The following is a 16,967-nucleotide window of genomic DNA, read 5'->3' as shown; positions in this document are numbered from 1 at the left end:
ATCAAACTGTCAAAAATTAAATACAAAGAAAACATATTAAAAGCAGCAAGGGAAAAACAACAAATAACACACAAGGGAATCCCCATAAGGTTAACTGCTGATCTTTCAGCAGAAACTCTGCAAGCCAGAAGGGACTGGCAGGACATATTTAAAGTGATGAAGGAGAAAAACCTGCAACCAAGATTACTCTACCCAGCAAGGATCTCATTCAGGTTTGATGGCGAAATTAAAACCTTTACAGACAAGCAAAAGCTGAGAGAGTTCAGCACCACCAAACCAGCTTTACAACAACTGCTAAAGGAACTTCTCTAGGCAAGAAACACAAGAGAAGGAAAAGACCTACAATAACGAACCCAAAACAATTAAGAAAATGGGAATAGGAACATACATATCGATAATTACCTTAAATGTAAATGGACTAAATGCTCCCACCAAAAGACACAGACTGGCTGAATGGATACAAAAACAAGACCCATATATATGCTGTCTAAAAGAGACGCACTTCAGACCTAAGGACACATACAGACTGAAAGTGAGGGGATGGAAAAAGATATTCCATGCAAATGGAAATCAAAAGAAAGCTGGAGTAGCAATACTCATATCAGATAAAATAGACTTTAAAATAAAGAATGTTACAAGAGACAAGGAAGGACACTACATAATGATCAAGGGATCGATCCAAGAAGAAGATATAACAATTGTAAATATTTATGCACCCAACATAGGAGCACCTCAATACATAAGGCAAATACTAACAGCCATAAAAGGGGAAATCGACAGTAACACATTCATAGTAGGGGACTTTAACACACCACTTTCACCAATGGACAGATCATCCCGAAAGAAAATAAATAAGGAAACACAAGCTTTAAATGATACATTAAATAAGATGGACTTAATTGATATTTATAGGACATTCCATCCAAAAACAACAGAATACACATTTTTCTCAAGTGCTCATGGAACATTCTCCAGGATAGATCATATCTTGGGTCACAAATCAAGCCTTGGTAAATTTAAGAAAATTGAAATTGTATCAAGTATCTTTTCCGACCACAACACTATGAGACTAGATATCAATTACAGGAAAAGATCTGTAAAAACTACAAACACATGGAGGCTAAACAATACGCTACTTAATAACAAAGTGATCACTGAAGAAATCAAAGAATACCTAGAAACAAATGACAATGGAGACACGATGACCCAAAATCTATAGCATGCAGCAAAAGCAGTTCTAAGAGGGAAGTTTATAGCAATACAATCCTACCTTAAGAAAGAGGAAACATCTCAAATAAACAACCTAACCTTGCACCTAAAGCAATTAGAGAAAGAAGAACAAATAAACCCCAAAGTTAGCAGAAGGAAAGAAATCATAAAGATCAGATCAGAAATAAATGAAAAAGAAATGAAGGAAACTATATCAAAGATCAATAAAACTAAAAGCTGGTTCTTTGAGAAGATAAAATAGATAAACCATTAGCCAGACTCATCAAGAAAAGAAGGGAGAAGACTCAAATCAATAGAATTAGAAATGAAAAAGGAAAAGTAAGAACTGACACTGCAGAAATACAAAAGATCATGAGAGATTACTACAAGCAACTCTAAGCCAATAAAATGGACAACCTGGAAGAAATGGACAAATTCTTAGAAATGCTCAACCTGCCAAGACTGAATCAGGAAGAAATAGAAAATATGAACAGACCAATCACAAGCACTGAAATTGAAACTGTGATTAAAACTCTTCCAACAAACAAAAGCCCAGGACCAGATGGCTTCACAGGCGAATTCTATCAAACATTTAGAGAAGAGCTAACACCTATCCTTCTCAAACTCTTCCAAAATATAGCAGAGGGAGGAACACTCCCAAACTCCTTCTACGAGGCCACCATCACCTTGATACCAAAACCAGACAAGGATGTCACAAAGAAAGAAAACTACAGGCCAATATCACTGATGAACATAGATGCAAAAGTTCTCAACAAAATACTAGCAAACAGAATCCAACAGCACATTAAATGGATCATACACCATGATCAAGTGGGGTTTATTCCAGGAATGCAAGGATTCTTCAATATACGCAAATCAATCAACGTGATACACCATATTAACAAATTGAAGGAGAAGTACCATATGGTCATCTCAATAGATGCAGAGAAAGCTTTCGACAAAATTCAACACCCATTTATGATAAAAAACCTGCAGAAAGTAGGCATAGAGGGAACTTTCCTCAACATAATAAAGGCCATATATGACAAACCCACAGCCAACATCGTCCTCAATGGTGAAAAACTGAAAGCATTTCCACTAAGATCAGGAACAAGACAAGGTTGCCCACTCTCACCACTCTTATTCAACATAGTTTTGGAAGTTTTAGCCACAGCAATAAGAGAAGAAAAGGAAATAAAAGGAATCCAAATCGGAAAAGAAGAAGTAAAGCTGTCACTGTTTGCAGATGACATAATACTATACATAGAGAATCCTAAAGATGCTAGCAGAAAACTACTAGAGCTAATCAATGAATTTGGTAAAGTAGCAAGATACAAAATTAATGCACAGGGCTTCCCTGGTGGTGCAGTGGTTGAGAGTCTGCCTGCCGATGCAGGGGACACGGGTTTGTGCCCCGGTCCGGGAAGATCCCACATGCCGTGGAGCAGCTAGGCCCGTGAGCCATGGCCGCTGGGCCCGCGCCTCTGGAGCCTGTGCTCCACCATGGGAGAGGCCACAGCAGTGAGAGGCCTGCGTACCGCAAAAAAAAAAAAAAAAAAAAAAAAGTGTCATGTACCAAAATGTTCATTGCAGCTCTATTTACAATAGCCCAGAGATGGAAACAACCCAAGTGTCCATCATCGGATGAATGGATAAAGAAGATGTGGCACATATATACAATGGAATATTACTCAGCCATAAAAAGAAACGAAATTGAGCTATTTGTAATGAGGTGGATAGGCCTAGAGTCTGTCATACAGAGTGAAGTAAGTCAGAAAGAGAAAGACAAATACCGTATGCTAACACATATATATGGAATTTAAGAAAAAAATGTTATGAAGAACCTAGTGCTAAGACAGGAATAACGACACAGACCTACAAGAGAATGGACCTGAGGATACGGGGAGGGGGAAGGGCAAGCTGTGACAAAGCGAGAGAGAGGCATGGACATATATACACTACCAAACGTAAGGTAGATAACTAGCGGGAAGCAGCCGCATAGCAAAGGGAGATCAGCTCGGTGCTTTGTGACCACCTAGCGGGGTGGGATAGGGAGGGTGGGAGGGAGAGAGACGCAAGAGGGAAGAGATATGGGAACATATGTATATGTATAACTGATTCACTTTGTTATAAAGCAGAAACTAACACACCATTGTAAAGCAATTATACTCCAATAAAGATGTAAAATAAATAAATAAAATATATATATAAAGAGCTCATGCAGCTCAATATTAAAGAAACAAACAACCCAATCCAAAAATGGGCAGAAGACCTAAATAGACATTTCTCCAAAGAAGATGTACAGATGGCCAAGAAGCACATGAAAAGCTGCTCAACATCACTAATTATTAGAGAAATGCAAAGCAAAACTATAATGAGGTACCACCTCACACCCGTTAGAATGGGCATCATCAGAAAATCTAGAAACAACAAATGCTGGAGAGGGTGTGGAGAAAAGGGAACCCTCTCGCACTGTTGGTGGGAATGTAAAGTGGTACAGACACTATGGAGAACAGTATGGAGGTTCCTTTAAAAACTAAAAATAGAATTACCATATGTCCCAGCAATCCCACTACTGGGCATATACCCAGAGAAAACCATAATTCAAAAAGACACATGCACCCCAATGTTCATTGCAGCACTGTTTACAATAGCCAGGTCATGGAAGCAACCTAAATGCCCATCAACAGACGGATAAAGAAGATGTGGTACATATATACAATGGAATATTACTCAGCCATAAAAAGGAATGAAACTGAGTCATTTGTTGAGACGTGGATGGATCTAGAGACTGTCATACAGAGTGAAGTAAGTCAGGAAAAGAAAAACAAATATCATATATTAACACATATATGTGGAACCTAGAAAAATGGTACAGATGAACCAGTTTGCAGGGCAGAAATTGAGGCACAGATGTGGAGAACAAACGTATGGACACCAAGGTGGGAAAGTGGCGGGGTGGTGGTGGTGGTGGTGTGATGAATTGGGTGATTGGGATTGACATGTATACACCGATGTGTATACAATTGATGACTAATAAAAACCTGTTGTATAAAAATATAAATAAAATAAAATTTAAAAATTAAAAAAAGTGACTAAAGTGATAAATTTTATGTTATATATATTTTACTACAATAAAAAAAAGAAAATGGGCAAAATATTTGAACAGACCTTTCACAAAGGAAGATATACAAATGGCCAATAGCACACGAAAAGATGGCTCAACATCATTAGTCACTAGGGAAATGTAAATAAAAACTGCAATGAGGTATCAGTTCACACTCACCAGAATGGTTAATATTAAAAAAACTGACACTACCAAATGCTACTAAGGATGTTGGTAGGAGAGTAAAATGGTACAAAGATATGGCAGTTTCACATAAAACAAAACATACCCCCTATGTTCAGCCATAAAAAACCATGAAATCTTGCCATTTATGACAACATGCATGGACCTTGAGGGCATTATGCTAATTGAAATAAGTCAGACAAAGAAAGACAAATACTACGTGATCTTGTTTATATACAGAATGTTAAAAAAAAAAACCTCAAAGACACAGAGAACAGACTGGTGGTTGCCAGAGGCAGAGAGGGAGGGGGTGGGGAGTGGGCAAAGTGGGTGAGGGGAGTCAAAAAGTACAAACTTCTAGTTACAAAATAGTTAAGTCATGGGAATCACGAGAATGTAATGTACAGCATGGTGACTATAGTTAGCAATACTGTATCACATATTTAAAAGTTACTAAGAGACTAAATATTTAAAGTTCTCATCACAAGAAAAAGAATTCTGTAACTTTGTATGGTGATGGATGTTAACTAAACTTATTGTGGTGATCATTTAACAATATATACAAATATCAAATATTTGTACACCTGAAACTAATATAACATTGTATGTCAATTATACCTCAATTAAAAAAATCAATAATTATCAAAATAGAAAGCAAACAATTAAACAACAGAGTAAATCAATAAAAGGAAATGATAGTTATCTGAAAAGAACAATAGAATGAACAAATTTTTAGCAAGTATGATTTCAAAAATAAAGCCATCATAAATTAACATAAAAAATGAAAGGGAACCAAACTACAGAAACAAGAGATTAAAAAATTATCCAAAAAGTACTATGTATAATTTTTATAGCAATAATTTAAAAAACCTAAGTGAAATGGATAATTCCCAAGAAAATAAACAACCAAAATTGGCCTAAGAAATAGAAAACTTAAATAGACCAATTAATCATAGAAGAATGTGAAATGATAATACTCTACCTCAAAAGTCACCAGCCCCAGAAAGTTTTGTGGGAGAGTTTGACCACACCATCTAGGAACAGATTAATCAAGCTTTACACAAAAATTTCCAAAGCAAAGTAAAAGAAGGGAAATGACACCATACAACTATAGGCTAGTATAATCTTGATACCAAAACTGACAAGTAAAGGGAAAGAAATTATAGGCCCATCTCACTTATGAACGTAGATATAAAAATGCATAACCTTAATACCATAATCAAGCACAGGAAAACTACAGGCCATTATTTTTCAAGGGGATGCTGATGGCATTTTTGGCGGAACAATTCTTCATTTAGTATCCCTGATCCCTATCTACTAAATGCCAGCAGGACTTCCCACCACACACACACCAATAAACTGTGACAACCAAAAGCACCTCCAGGCATTTCCAAATGTCCCCTAGAGGGATGGTTAGCCCCAGGCTGAGGATCAGTACTATAGGCAATCTCACTTATGAACACAGAGATACAAAACTGCTAAATAAAAGATTAGTCCCTCAAATCCCAGAGTACATTAAAAAAGAAAAAAAAAACACATCATTCCCTGACCTGATAGGTTAATATTAGGAATGCAGGGAAGTTTAACACTTACAGATCTGTCGGTGTGGAACAGGACACCAACTCCTTACTTGGAAAATTGGCAATTACAGGGAAAGAGTTAAGCGTTTATCCTGTCTTTCGTATAGGAACTGTATTTTAGACTTACCAAGTAGCCCTAGTAGAGGAGAGATAGTTCTTCTTACAGAGGTATGCTAGCTAATAAATTCAGAAAGAATAATAGAATTAGAAACTTATTATTTTGAAATCCTTAATGAACTAATTGACTCACATAATAGTTATCAAATGGATGGTAAAGCCACTAGGTGAAAGGATGATGGAGAACTTTACAATGACAGGATCAGACTAACACCACTTCAATCCAGTTTTAGTATCATTAATAGTGAGACAAGCAAACATTATGTAAAAGAAAGTACATAGTATCAACCACTAAACAGTCTTAACAAATAATAAGAACCTGAATCTAATCAAGCACTTAGATCCACCTTCCAGTCTACAGGAAATACAAGCAATACAGAAACAGATAAAACAGCACCTCAAGGAAGTAATCAGCCAAATCCAGAAAGTGGGAGAGTCTACAGAACAAATAGCAGGTTTCTTCAACAAACCAATGCCATGAAAATAAAAGGGAGGTGGTGTTGTTCTGTATTAGCTTTTTAAAAACTTAAAAGAAATCTAAGAGATATAACCTAATATAATGAGTTGTTGGTTGGGCCCTGATTGAAAGAAACCTCAACGGTAAAAATATTTTTTAGGACTTCCTTGGTGGTGCACTGGTTAGGAATCTGCCTGCCAATGCAGGGGGCACGGGTTCGAGCCCTGGTCCCGGAAGATCCCACATGCTGCGGAGCAACTAAGCCCGTGCGCCACAACTACTGAGCCCACGTGCCACAATTACTGAAGCCCACGCGCCTAGAGCCCATGCTCCACAACAAGAAAAGCCATTGCAACAAGAGAAGCCCCCACAGTGCAACAAAGAGTAGCCTCGGCTCTTCCCAACTACAGAAAGCCCATGCGGCAACGAACACCCAACACAGCAAGCAATAAAATAAATAAATTTTTTTTAAAAGTCTAAAAAATAAAACCATTTTTTAGACAATTGGAAAAATTGGAAGATACGCCGGGTATTAGTATTATAATGGCATTATGATTATATGAGAAGACGTCATTTTTGCTACAATTTTTGGTGAGGCATACTGAAATATTTAGGAGTGAAATCATATGATGCTCATGATTAGCCTAAAACATCCCAGCACAAAAGAGGGGAGGGGAATAGCTGAAACAAGTATGGCAAAATGTTGATGGCTATTAAAGCTCAGTTATGGGGGTTTACTGTACTCTCTACTGTCATTTATGTTTGGAAATTATCATAATAGAAAGTTTTTAAAAAGCTATCAATGCATGGGCTTCCCTGGTGGCGCAGTGGTTGAGAGTCCGCCTGCCGATGCAGGGGACACAGGTTCGTGCCCCGGTCCAGGAAGATCCCACATGCCGCGGAGCGGCTAGGCCCATGAGCCATGGCCACTGAGCCTGCACGTCCGGAGCTCCGCAACGGGAGAGGCCACAACAGTGAGTGGCCCGCATACCGCAAAAAAAAAAAAAAAAAGGTATCAATGCAATTCAATGCATTAACAAGTTAAAGGGGAAAAACCTATATGTCCAACTTATAGGTGAAAAAGCAATTGATAAAATGTCATAGCCATTCTTGCTTTTAAAAAGCCTCAAAAGAGTAGGAATTAAAGAAAACTTACTTAACTTAATAAAGGGCAACTGCCAGAACCCACACTAAGAAGCATACTTGATGAAATTTTCGAAGCATTCCCATTAAAGGGAGGGATAAGTTAAGGATGTCTGATATCATTGTTACTATTCAGCCTTATACTGGAAGTCCTAGACAATGCATTCAGATAAGAAAAATACACGTGGTATACAGATTGAAGCCAGAGAGAAAACTATCAATATTTGCACATAATCTGTTTGCCAACCTAGAAAATCCAACAGACTCAATGAACAAACTATTAGAAAGAAGGAGAATTCAGTAAAGTTGTTGGGCACAATTTCAAACAAAAAACAAGTTATCTTATATACCCTTGATTACAAAATGAAAGAAAAAATCCTATTAATAGTAGCAACAAAAGCTATAAAGTATCTAGAAATAGCCCAAACAAGATATGTTCAACACATGTATGGAGAAAATGACACGTTATTAAAGGACTTAAAAATCTGAATAAATGGAGAGTCATACCACATATATTCATATAAAGGAAGAGTCATTAATGTAAAGGTGCCAATTCTCCCCAGTTAAATCCGGAAACTCAATGCGGGGCCAACAAAAATGCCAATAAGATTCTATTTGGGTATGATAATTTGATTCTAAAATCCATATTATAAAGTAAATATGCAAGAATAACACAAAATTGAAGAAAAAAGATGACTTTCCATGTCAGATATCAAACGTTATAAAACTATAGAAATTTAAAGTGTGGTATGAATGCAAGTATAAATAAATGGATCAGTAGAACCAAATAAAGAATTCTGAAACAAACCTAAATATGCATAAGAATCTAGTATTGATTAAAGGTAGCATTTAGAAGTGAGTAGAGAAAGGAAAGAGGGAGGCATGTAGAAGGATATACATTGCAGCACATTTTATATTAGCAAAAAACTTGGAAATAATCATGACAATGGGGAAATGGCTAAATGAATTATAGCATATCTGTTCTGTAGAATACGCCGAAACAGTGAAAAAGAACAAGTTACATTTACATGTACTAACATGAAAAGTTCTCAGACATTATGTTGGGTGAAAAGTAGCAAGTAGCAGAACAATACATATAAGCATGATAAAATATATATATATATTTAACATCTTTACTGGAGTATAAATAATTTACATTTTAAATAACACTAAATAATACTATATATATAAATTGTGTGTGTGTGTGTGTGTGAGAGAGAGAGCAAGAGAGGGAAAGAGAGTGAGAGAAAAGATCTGGAAGAAGCTAAGTCCAACAGTGAGTAGGGAGGGAGAGAATCAGGGAGGAAATCAATGACTAAAGAAGGTTTAAGCCTTCCCTGTAACATTCTAATCCTCTGAAAGAAAAATGTATTCGTGTGTCAATTGTGTAATTAAGTCAATAAATAAGAAATTTAAAAGCTGCATAATGATATGAATAAATTATATATGGTTAAGGACTTATTTATTCATATAAATGCATGGAAAGGCGATTGTAAGGATACTCACCAAACTGTTGACAATTAGTTTATTCTTTGTTTTGCTTTTTTTGGGGGGTGAGGGTGGAAGTAACAACTATAGAGGGAGCAGAAAAGGCAAGTTTCAAGATTTACTATCTCTACACCTGTGTACTGTTTCAATCTTTTACCATGAAAATATATATTATTGAGTAATTAAAAAATAAAGACATGGAAAAAGTCAAAGGCACACTGTTAAGTGGAAAAAGCTAGTTGCTATATCTTATATATAATTCTATATATAGAATAATGTATACATCTATTGTATTATATGTGGGTACATATGTATTCTAATGCATAGAAAGAAAAATACAAATTGGACTTTCACAATTTATATACTTGTGTTGATTATTTTGTTCTAATGAGCATATAGTTGTGCATTCCTTAAGAAATACTATGATAATCATATTGCAATATATAAACATAACAAACCATTATGTTTGCAATATATAAACATATCAAATCATTATGTTGTTATGTACATCTTAAACTGTACAATGTTATATATCAATTATATCTTAATGAATCTGAGGTGGGAGGAAGAAACATAGAAATACAGATAAATCTAGGACATCCCTGCTGGTGCAGTGGTTAAGAATCTGCCTGCCAATGCATGGGACATGGGTTAAAGCCCTGGTCCGGGAAGATCCCACATGCCGTGGAGCAACTAAGCCTGTTCGCCACAACTAATGAGCCTGCGTGCCACAACTACTGAAGCCCACATGCCTAGATCCCGTGCTCTGCAACGAGAAGCCACTGCAATGAGAAGCCCACGCACTGCAACAGAGTAGCCCCCGCTCGCCGCAACTAGAGAAAGCCTGTGTACAGCAAATAAAACCCAACACAGCCAAAAATAAATAAATAAATTTATTTTTTAAAAAAGAAACAAAATACCTTGCACCTCAAGCAATTAGAGAAAGAAGAACAAAAAACCCCAAAGTTAGCAGAAGGAAAGAAATCATAAAAATCAGATCAGAAATAAATGAAAAAGAAATGAAGGAAACAATAGCAAAGATCAATAAAACTAAAAGCTGGTTCTTTGAGAAGATAAACAAAATAGATAAACCATTAGCCAGACTCATCAAGAAAAAAAGGGAGAAGACTCAAATCAATAGAATTAGAAATGAAAAAGGAGAAGTAACAAGTGACCCTGCAGAAATACAAAGGATCATGAGAGATTACTACAAGCAACTCTATGCCAATAAAATGGACAATCTGGAAGAAATGGACAAATTCTTAGAAATGCACAACCTGCCAAGACTGAATCAGGAAGAAATAGAAAATATGAACAGACCAATCACAAGCACTGAAATTGAAACTGTGATTAAAACTCTTCCAACAAACAAAAGCCCAGGACCAGATGGCTTCACAGGCGAATTCTATCAAACATTCAGAGAAGAGCTAACACCTATCCTTCTCAAACTCTTCCAAAATATAGCAGAGGGAGGAACACTCCCAAACTCCTTCTACGAGGCCACCATCACCTTGATACCAAAACCAGACAAGGATGTCACAAAGAAAGAAAACTACAGGCCAATATCACTGATGAACATAGATGCAAAAATCCTCACCAAAATACTAGCAAACCGAATCCAACAGCACATTAAAAGGATCATACACCATGATCAAGCAGGGTTTATTCCAGGAATGCAAGGATTCTTCAATATATGCAAATCTATCAATGTGATAAACCATATTGACAAATTGAAGGAGAAAAACCATATGATCATCTCAATAGATGCAGAGAAAGCTTTTGACAAAATTCAACACCCATTTATGATAAAAAACCCTGCAGAAAGTAGGCATAGAGGGAACTTTCCTCAACACAATAAAGGCCATATATGACAAGCCCACAGCCAACATCGTCCTCAATGGTGAAAAACTGAAAGCATTTCCACTAAGATCAGGAACAAGACAAGGTTGCCCACTCTCACCACTCTTATTCAACATAGTTTTGGAAGTTTTAGCCACAGCAATCAGAGAAGAAAAGGAAATAAAAGGAATCCAAGTTGGAAAAGAAGAAGTAAAGCTGTCACTGTTTGCAGATGACATGATACTATACATAGAGAATCCTAAAGATGCTACCAGAAAACTACTAGAGCTAATCAATGAATTTGGTAAAGTAGCAGGATACAAAATTAATGCACAGAAATCTCTGGCATTCCTATACACTAATGGTGAAAAATCTGAAAGAGAAATTAAGGAAACACTCCCATTTTACGATTGCAACAAAAAGAATAAAATACCTAGGAATAAACCTACCTAAGGAGGTGAAAGACCTGTACTCAGAAAACTATAAGACACTGATGTAAGAAATCAAAGATGATACAAATAGATGGAGAGATATACCATGTTCTTGGATTGGAAGAATCAACATGGTGAAAATGACTCTACTACCCAAAGCAATCTATAGATTCAATGCAATCCCTATCAAACTACCACTGGCATTTTTCACAGAACTAGAACAAAAAATTTCACAATTTGTATGGAAACACAAAAGACCCCGAATAGCCAAAGCAATCTTGAGAACGAAAAACGGAGCTGGAGGAATCAGGCTCCCTGACTTCAGACTATACTACAAAAGCTACAGTAATCAAGACAGTATGGTACTGGCACAAAAACAGAAAGATAGATCAATGTAATAGGATAGAAAGCCCAGAGATAAACCCACACACATATGGACACCTTATCTTTGATAAAGGAGGCAGGAATGTACAGTGGAGAAAGGACAGCTTCTTCAATAAGTGGTGCTGGGAAAACTGGACAGGTACATGTAAAAGTATGAGATTAGATCACTCCCTAACACCATACACAAAAATAAGCTCAAAATGGATTAAAGGCCTAAATGTAAGGCCAGAAACTATCAAACTCTTAGACGAAAACATAGGCAGAACACTCTATGACATAAATCACAGCAAGATCCTTTTTGACCCACCTCCTAGAGTAATGGAAATAAAAACAAAAATAAACCAATGGGACCTAATGAAACTTCAAAGCAAAGGAAACCATAAGAAGACCAAAAGACAACCCTCAGAATGGGAGAAAATATTTGCAAATGAAGCAATTGACAAAGGATTAATTTCCAAAATTTATAAGCAGCTCATGCAGCTCAATAACAAAAAAACACACAACCCAATCCAAAAATGGGCAGAAGACCTAAATAGACATTTCTCCAAAGAAGATATACAGATTGCCAACAAACACATGAAAGAATGCTCAACATCATTAATCATTAGAGAAATGCAAATCAAAAGTACAATGAGGTATCATCTCACACCAGTCAGAATGGCCATCATCAAAAACTCTAGAAACAATAAATGCTGGAGAGGGTGTGGAGAAAAGGGAACACTCTTGCACTGTTGGTGGGAATGTGAATTGGTACAGCCACTATGGAGAACAGTATGGAGTTTCCTTAAAAAACTACAAATAGAACTACCATATGACCCAGCAATCCCACTACTGGGCATATACCCTGAGAAAACCAAAATTCAAGAGTCATGTACCAAAATGTTCACTGCAGCTCTATTTACAATAGCCCGGAGATGGAAACAACCTACGTGCCCATCATCGGATGAATGGATAAAGAAGATGTGGCACATATATACAATGGAATATTACTCAGCCATAAAAAGAAACGAAATTGAGCTATTTGTAATGAGGTGGATAGATCTAGAGTCTGTCATACAGAGTGAAGTAAGTCAGAAAGAGAAAGACAAATACCATATGCTAACACATATATATGGAATTTAAGGGAAAAAAATGTCATGAATAACCTAGGGGTAAGACAGGAATAAAGACACAGACCTACTGGAGAACAGACTTGAGGATATGGGGAGGGGGAAGGGTGAGCTGTGACAAAGCGAGAGAGAGGCATGGACATATACACACTACCAAACGTAAGGTAGATAGCTAGTGGGAAGCAGCCACATGGCACAGGGATATCAGCTCGGTGCTTTGTGACCGCCTGGAGGGGTGGGATAGGGAGGGTGGGAGGGAGGGAAACGCAAGAGGGAAGACATATGGGAACATATGTATATGTGTAACTGATTCACTTTGTTATAAAGCAGAAACTAACACACCATTGAAAAGCAATTATACCTCAATAAAGATGTTAAAAAAAAAAGAAACCAATACAGATAAATCATGTCATTCACCTAATCAAAACCCTTTAGTAGGAGTATTCCCAATGCTCCTAGGATAAAGCCCAAAATAACTAAGGGGCCCTGCCATCCAGTCTCAGCTCCCAATGCTCTCCCCCTTGCTTAATGTGCTCTAGCCACAGGAGACACCTTTCAGTACTTCAAGTCCCTTGCACGTGTTCTAGCTTCAGGTCTCTGCACATGATGTTTGTTTCCTCTATGTGGAACACTTCCTCCATTCATCCCTCCTCTATCTCCTTCTACCCCAGCTGATCCTTCAGTTCTCATCACTTCTTTAGGAGAGTCTTCCCTGACATTGCAGACAGAGTCAGGTCCTCCTGTTATAAGTACTTATAGAACGCTTATTTTTCCTTCATAGCTCTTATCTCAATTTGCAGTTTTCTACTTATAGGTGGGATTATTAATGTCTGTTATCACTCCTACTAGACTGTAAGCTCCATGATAGCAGGACTCTTGTCTCTCTTGTTATAACCTGACATTTAGTAAGAGCGCAGTAAATATCTGTGAAATAAATGACTGCTCCCTGTTAATCAGGGTGGACCTTATCGGCCCTAGCTCCATTTTCCTCTCCATTCCAACCCACGTCATCAGATAAGTAACCTCAAAGGCTATGGATGACTCATCCAACACTCTAGCTTCATTGTCCCTTGACCTCCTCTACTTCTGCAACCTCTGACTACATGCCACTTCACGTGCCATTTCTAGCTATTAGTGCCCTAGACCACCCGATAAACATGGAGCTGCTCCACTTCAGAATTTCTGAACTCCACTAACCCAATCTCTGGCTACAACCTCTTACCCTTATTACTTCTTGGTTCTCAGAATACCCACTCCTCATTCTCATCAAGATCTCCCATCCTTCGACTTCTCCCATTCTTCAGCTCATTACCACTTTATTGCTTAACTCCCTATCCAGTCTAGTGGCCATGGTACATCACTTCAGACACTCTTGCTAGCAGCCTCACTGCTCTAATCCATTTTAATCTGCCATTTACTGAGCTACTATGAGTTACTATGGACCACTCTATATGCATTACTTCTGGAACTTCTCACAACACCTATATGAGGTAGAGACCACCATTACCCCCTTTTACAGATAAGGAAAAGGATTCTTAAAGAGGTGAAGTAACTTGTGCGAGGTCACACAGAAAGTGATGGAGCAGGGTGCAGCTGGGATCTGAAAGAGATCTGTCTGACACCAAGGTCTGTGCTCCGAACCAGCAGGTTACTCTGTAGCTCAGAGGGAATGATAACTCTGACTACAACACGGAAAATGAACGGGAGGGAAGCAGGCCAAGTGTGAAGGCTTGGCGACCAAGGCAGCAATCCAGGGGAGAGTTGATGGTGGACTAAGCCTTATCTCTCAGAACATCTCAAAAGATCCAAACTAAAAGCCCACTTACTTCAGGCGTGTGACTTTACAGGATGGATCTGGTGGGCTTTGGCTGAGGATGGCACAACTAGGTGTGCCTAGAAGAGACCAAAAAGAAAACCAGCAGTTTAATACATTCTTTCAGGATACAATTTCTACTTTAACTTATCTACTTACTTATTTATGTTTATACTTAAGGTATGATGACATTCATTAAATGCTTCCGTTTGCTGGGAATTTATTATAGTCTTATTTACACTTCCAACCACGCTGTGAGCTACTCTCCCATTTTACAAATGAGGAAAGTGAGGCGCAGAAAGATGAGGGAAATTGCTTCACATCCCACAGTTAGTTAATGATAAAGACGGAATCAGAACCCCAATCCGCTTCTTTCCTAGTCACTTACCCAGCCAACGGCCAACCTTAAAGCCGCACTCCCCACACTACACCCGGGCCATGGAGACGCTTGCGGGTGCGGGGATCCGAGGACGCGCTGCGCTCCGACCTGAGGACCTGAGCAAGAGCAGGGAACTGACCAGCACGTCTGAGGCCGGTGCCCAGACCTGGGCTGAGCAGCCGGCCGGCTCACGGGACCCGGTTGCGAGGCCTGGCGCCCCGGCTGGATGGGGAAGGCCATGGGCCCCGGAGCGGCCGTACCCTGGGGAGCGACCCCGTTTCTTACACCCACTCTGAGGGCCCCACCTCCCAAAGGCACGGTGACACGGCCTGGAAGCCACCAAGCCCAGGACGGGCCCGCAGAGAAAGGAGGCAACAGCTCGGTCACCTGTTCCGTTCCCCCGTCGCAGAATCACAAGACCCAGTGGCGAATACCTAAGTCACCTATTTGGGTTTTCTGCCCGACTTCAGCCACAGTCTGGGGTCTACGAATGGCCGTCCTTGGGCCCAGGAACCACCATGTGCTTTTGTTTGGTTTTTTGGTTTTGTTTTTTCTTTTTGAGGAGATGACCGATACTTTTCCTTAGAATTTCAAACGGGTCACGTCCACCCTCCACCCGCCCTTCAAAAAATTAAAAAGTTAAGAATGCTGACTCGGAGCTGTCAGCCAGAGACGCTCTGATATCTTTACCTCAATCCCGCAAGCTCGCGGTGTCAGTCCCCACCCCCGGCGTCCCTCAGCATTCCTTTCCGTTCTCTCCTCCCCCACCCCCACGCACGCCTACACGCACGCACCCCACACGCACGGCCCCCCACACGCACGCACCTCCCAACAGACGCGCCGCACGCACGCGCCAAGGTTCTCCACACACACACCCATAAATTGCTGCAACCAGGCGCGTTCTCCCGCGCCTCTCCGCGCAGACGCGTGTTCCCCAAGTCCCGCGCCTCGACCCCCACTCCACACGCGCATCCTCTAGAGCCTCTCCCATCTCCCCTTTCCAGGGCGGGCTTTCCTCAGGGGCTGGCGGCCCGGCCCTCCCCGCCCCCCAGCTTCGCGGGCAGCGAGGTCCCTCCCCGGCGCGCTGAGCTCACCCCGAACGAGCCTGCGGCAGGCCAGTCCAACTGGGCCGCCGCTTCCCTCCTCGCATCCCAGGAGACACCGGGCGGGGTGTGGCACCTCCCACGCTCGGCCACCGGGGCCTTCGGACTACTGGGAAGCCAGCCACTCAGCCGGAGGGAACTCCCTCGACTTCCTGTCCCTCCCAACGGAGTGGGCGCTGGGGGGCAGGGTGGTGCGGCGGGAGGCGTTTCTCGTTCTCGCTGAGAAAAGCGCTCACCTGGTTCCCAAAGCCAGTTTGCCCTTCCTCTCCTTCCTGCCAGAGGGAAGGGAGAGCCAAGGTCTTGGGGCGGAGAAGGGGAAATGACTCAGAGAGGAGGCGTCTCAGAGGGAGGGGCCGGCCTGGAAAGGGGGGGGGCATTGGGGAGCGGGAGGGAAAGGGGAGGAAAAAAGAGGATGGGAAAACCGCGGTGGGAGAGGTTTCGAGGGTGTCTAGCGCAGTCCTGGGAATCCTGCCTGGTCAACCCCGAATCCAGGAGCCACTAGGCTGGATCTTTTCCTAGGTTTTGGGCCCTGACTTCTTTACCCCGTGCCAAAGGCAGCCAGAGCCAAGACCCTTGCTAGCAACTACCGGGCAGCACGGAATCTTCTGGGCTGGGCAAGGGCACAG

The 16,967-nt window shown here is 40.2% G+C and overlaps 1 protein-coding gene across 3 annotated transcripts in view; it reads right to left on the bottom strand.

The window, feature by feature from the left end:
* Positions 1 to 16,638, bottom strand: part of LOC309839088 (NACHT, LRR and PYD domains-containing protein 12-like) — a 47,938-nt gene extending 31,300 nt beyond the window's left edge. The window contains exons 1-2 of one of the 3 annotated variants that reach the window (XM_082680626.1): positions 15,929 to 15,974; positions 14,873 to 14,939 (exon numbers count right to left, since the gene is read on the bottom strand). The gene's annotated coding sequence lies outside the window, so the exon portion shown is untranslated. Of the gene's footprint in view, positions 1 to 14,872; positions 14,940 to 15,928; positions 15,975 to 16,332; positions 16,358 to 16,577 lie in introns of those variants that run through there. The other 2 variants (XM_082680624.1, XM_082680625.1) reach the window with 2 other exon arrangements.
* Between the last annotated feature and the right edge of the window lie 329 nt (positions 16,639 to 16,967).

Source organism: Grampus griseus (assembly GCF_964374135.1).
Source record: "Grampus griseus genome assembly, chromosome: X".
Classification (NCBI taxonomy): domain Eukaryota; kingdom Metazoa; phylum Chordata; class Mammalia; order Artiodactyla; family Delphinidae; genus Grampus; species Grampus griseus.
Note: the sequence above shows the minus strand (reverse complement) of the source record. Positions and strands in the feature narration are given on the sequence as shown.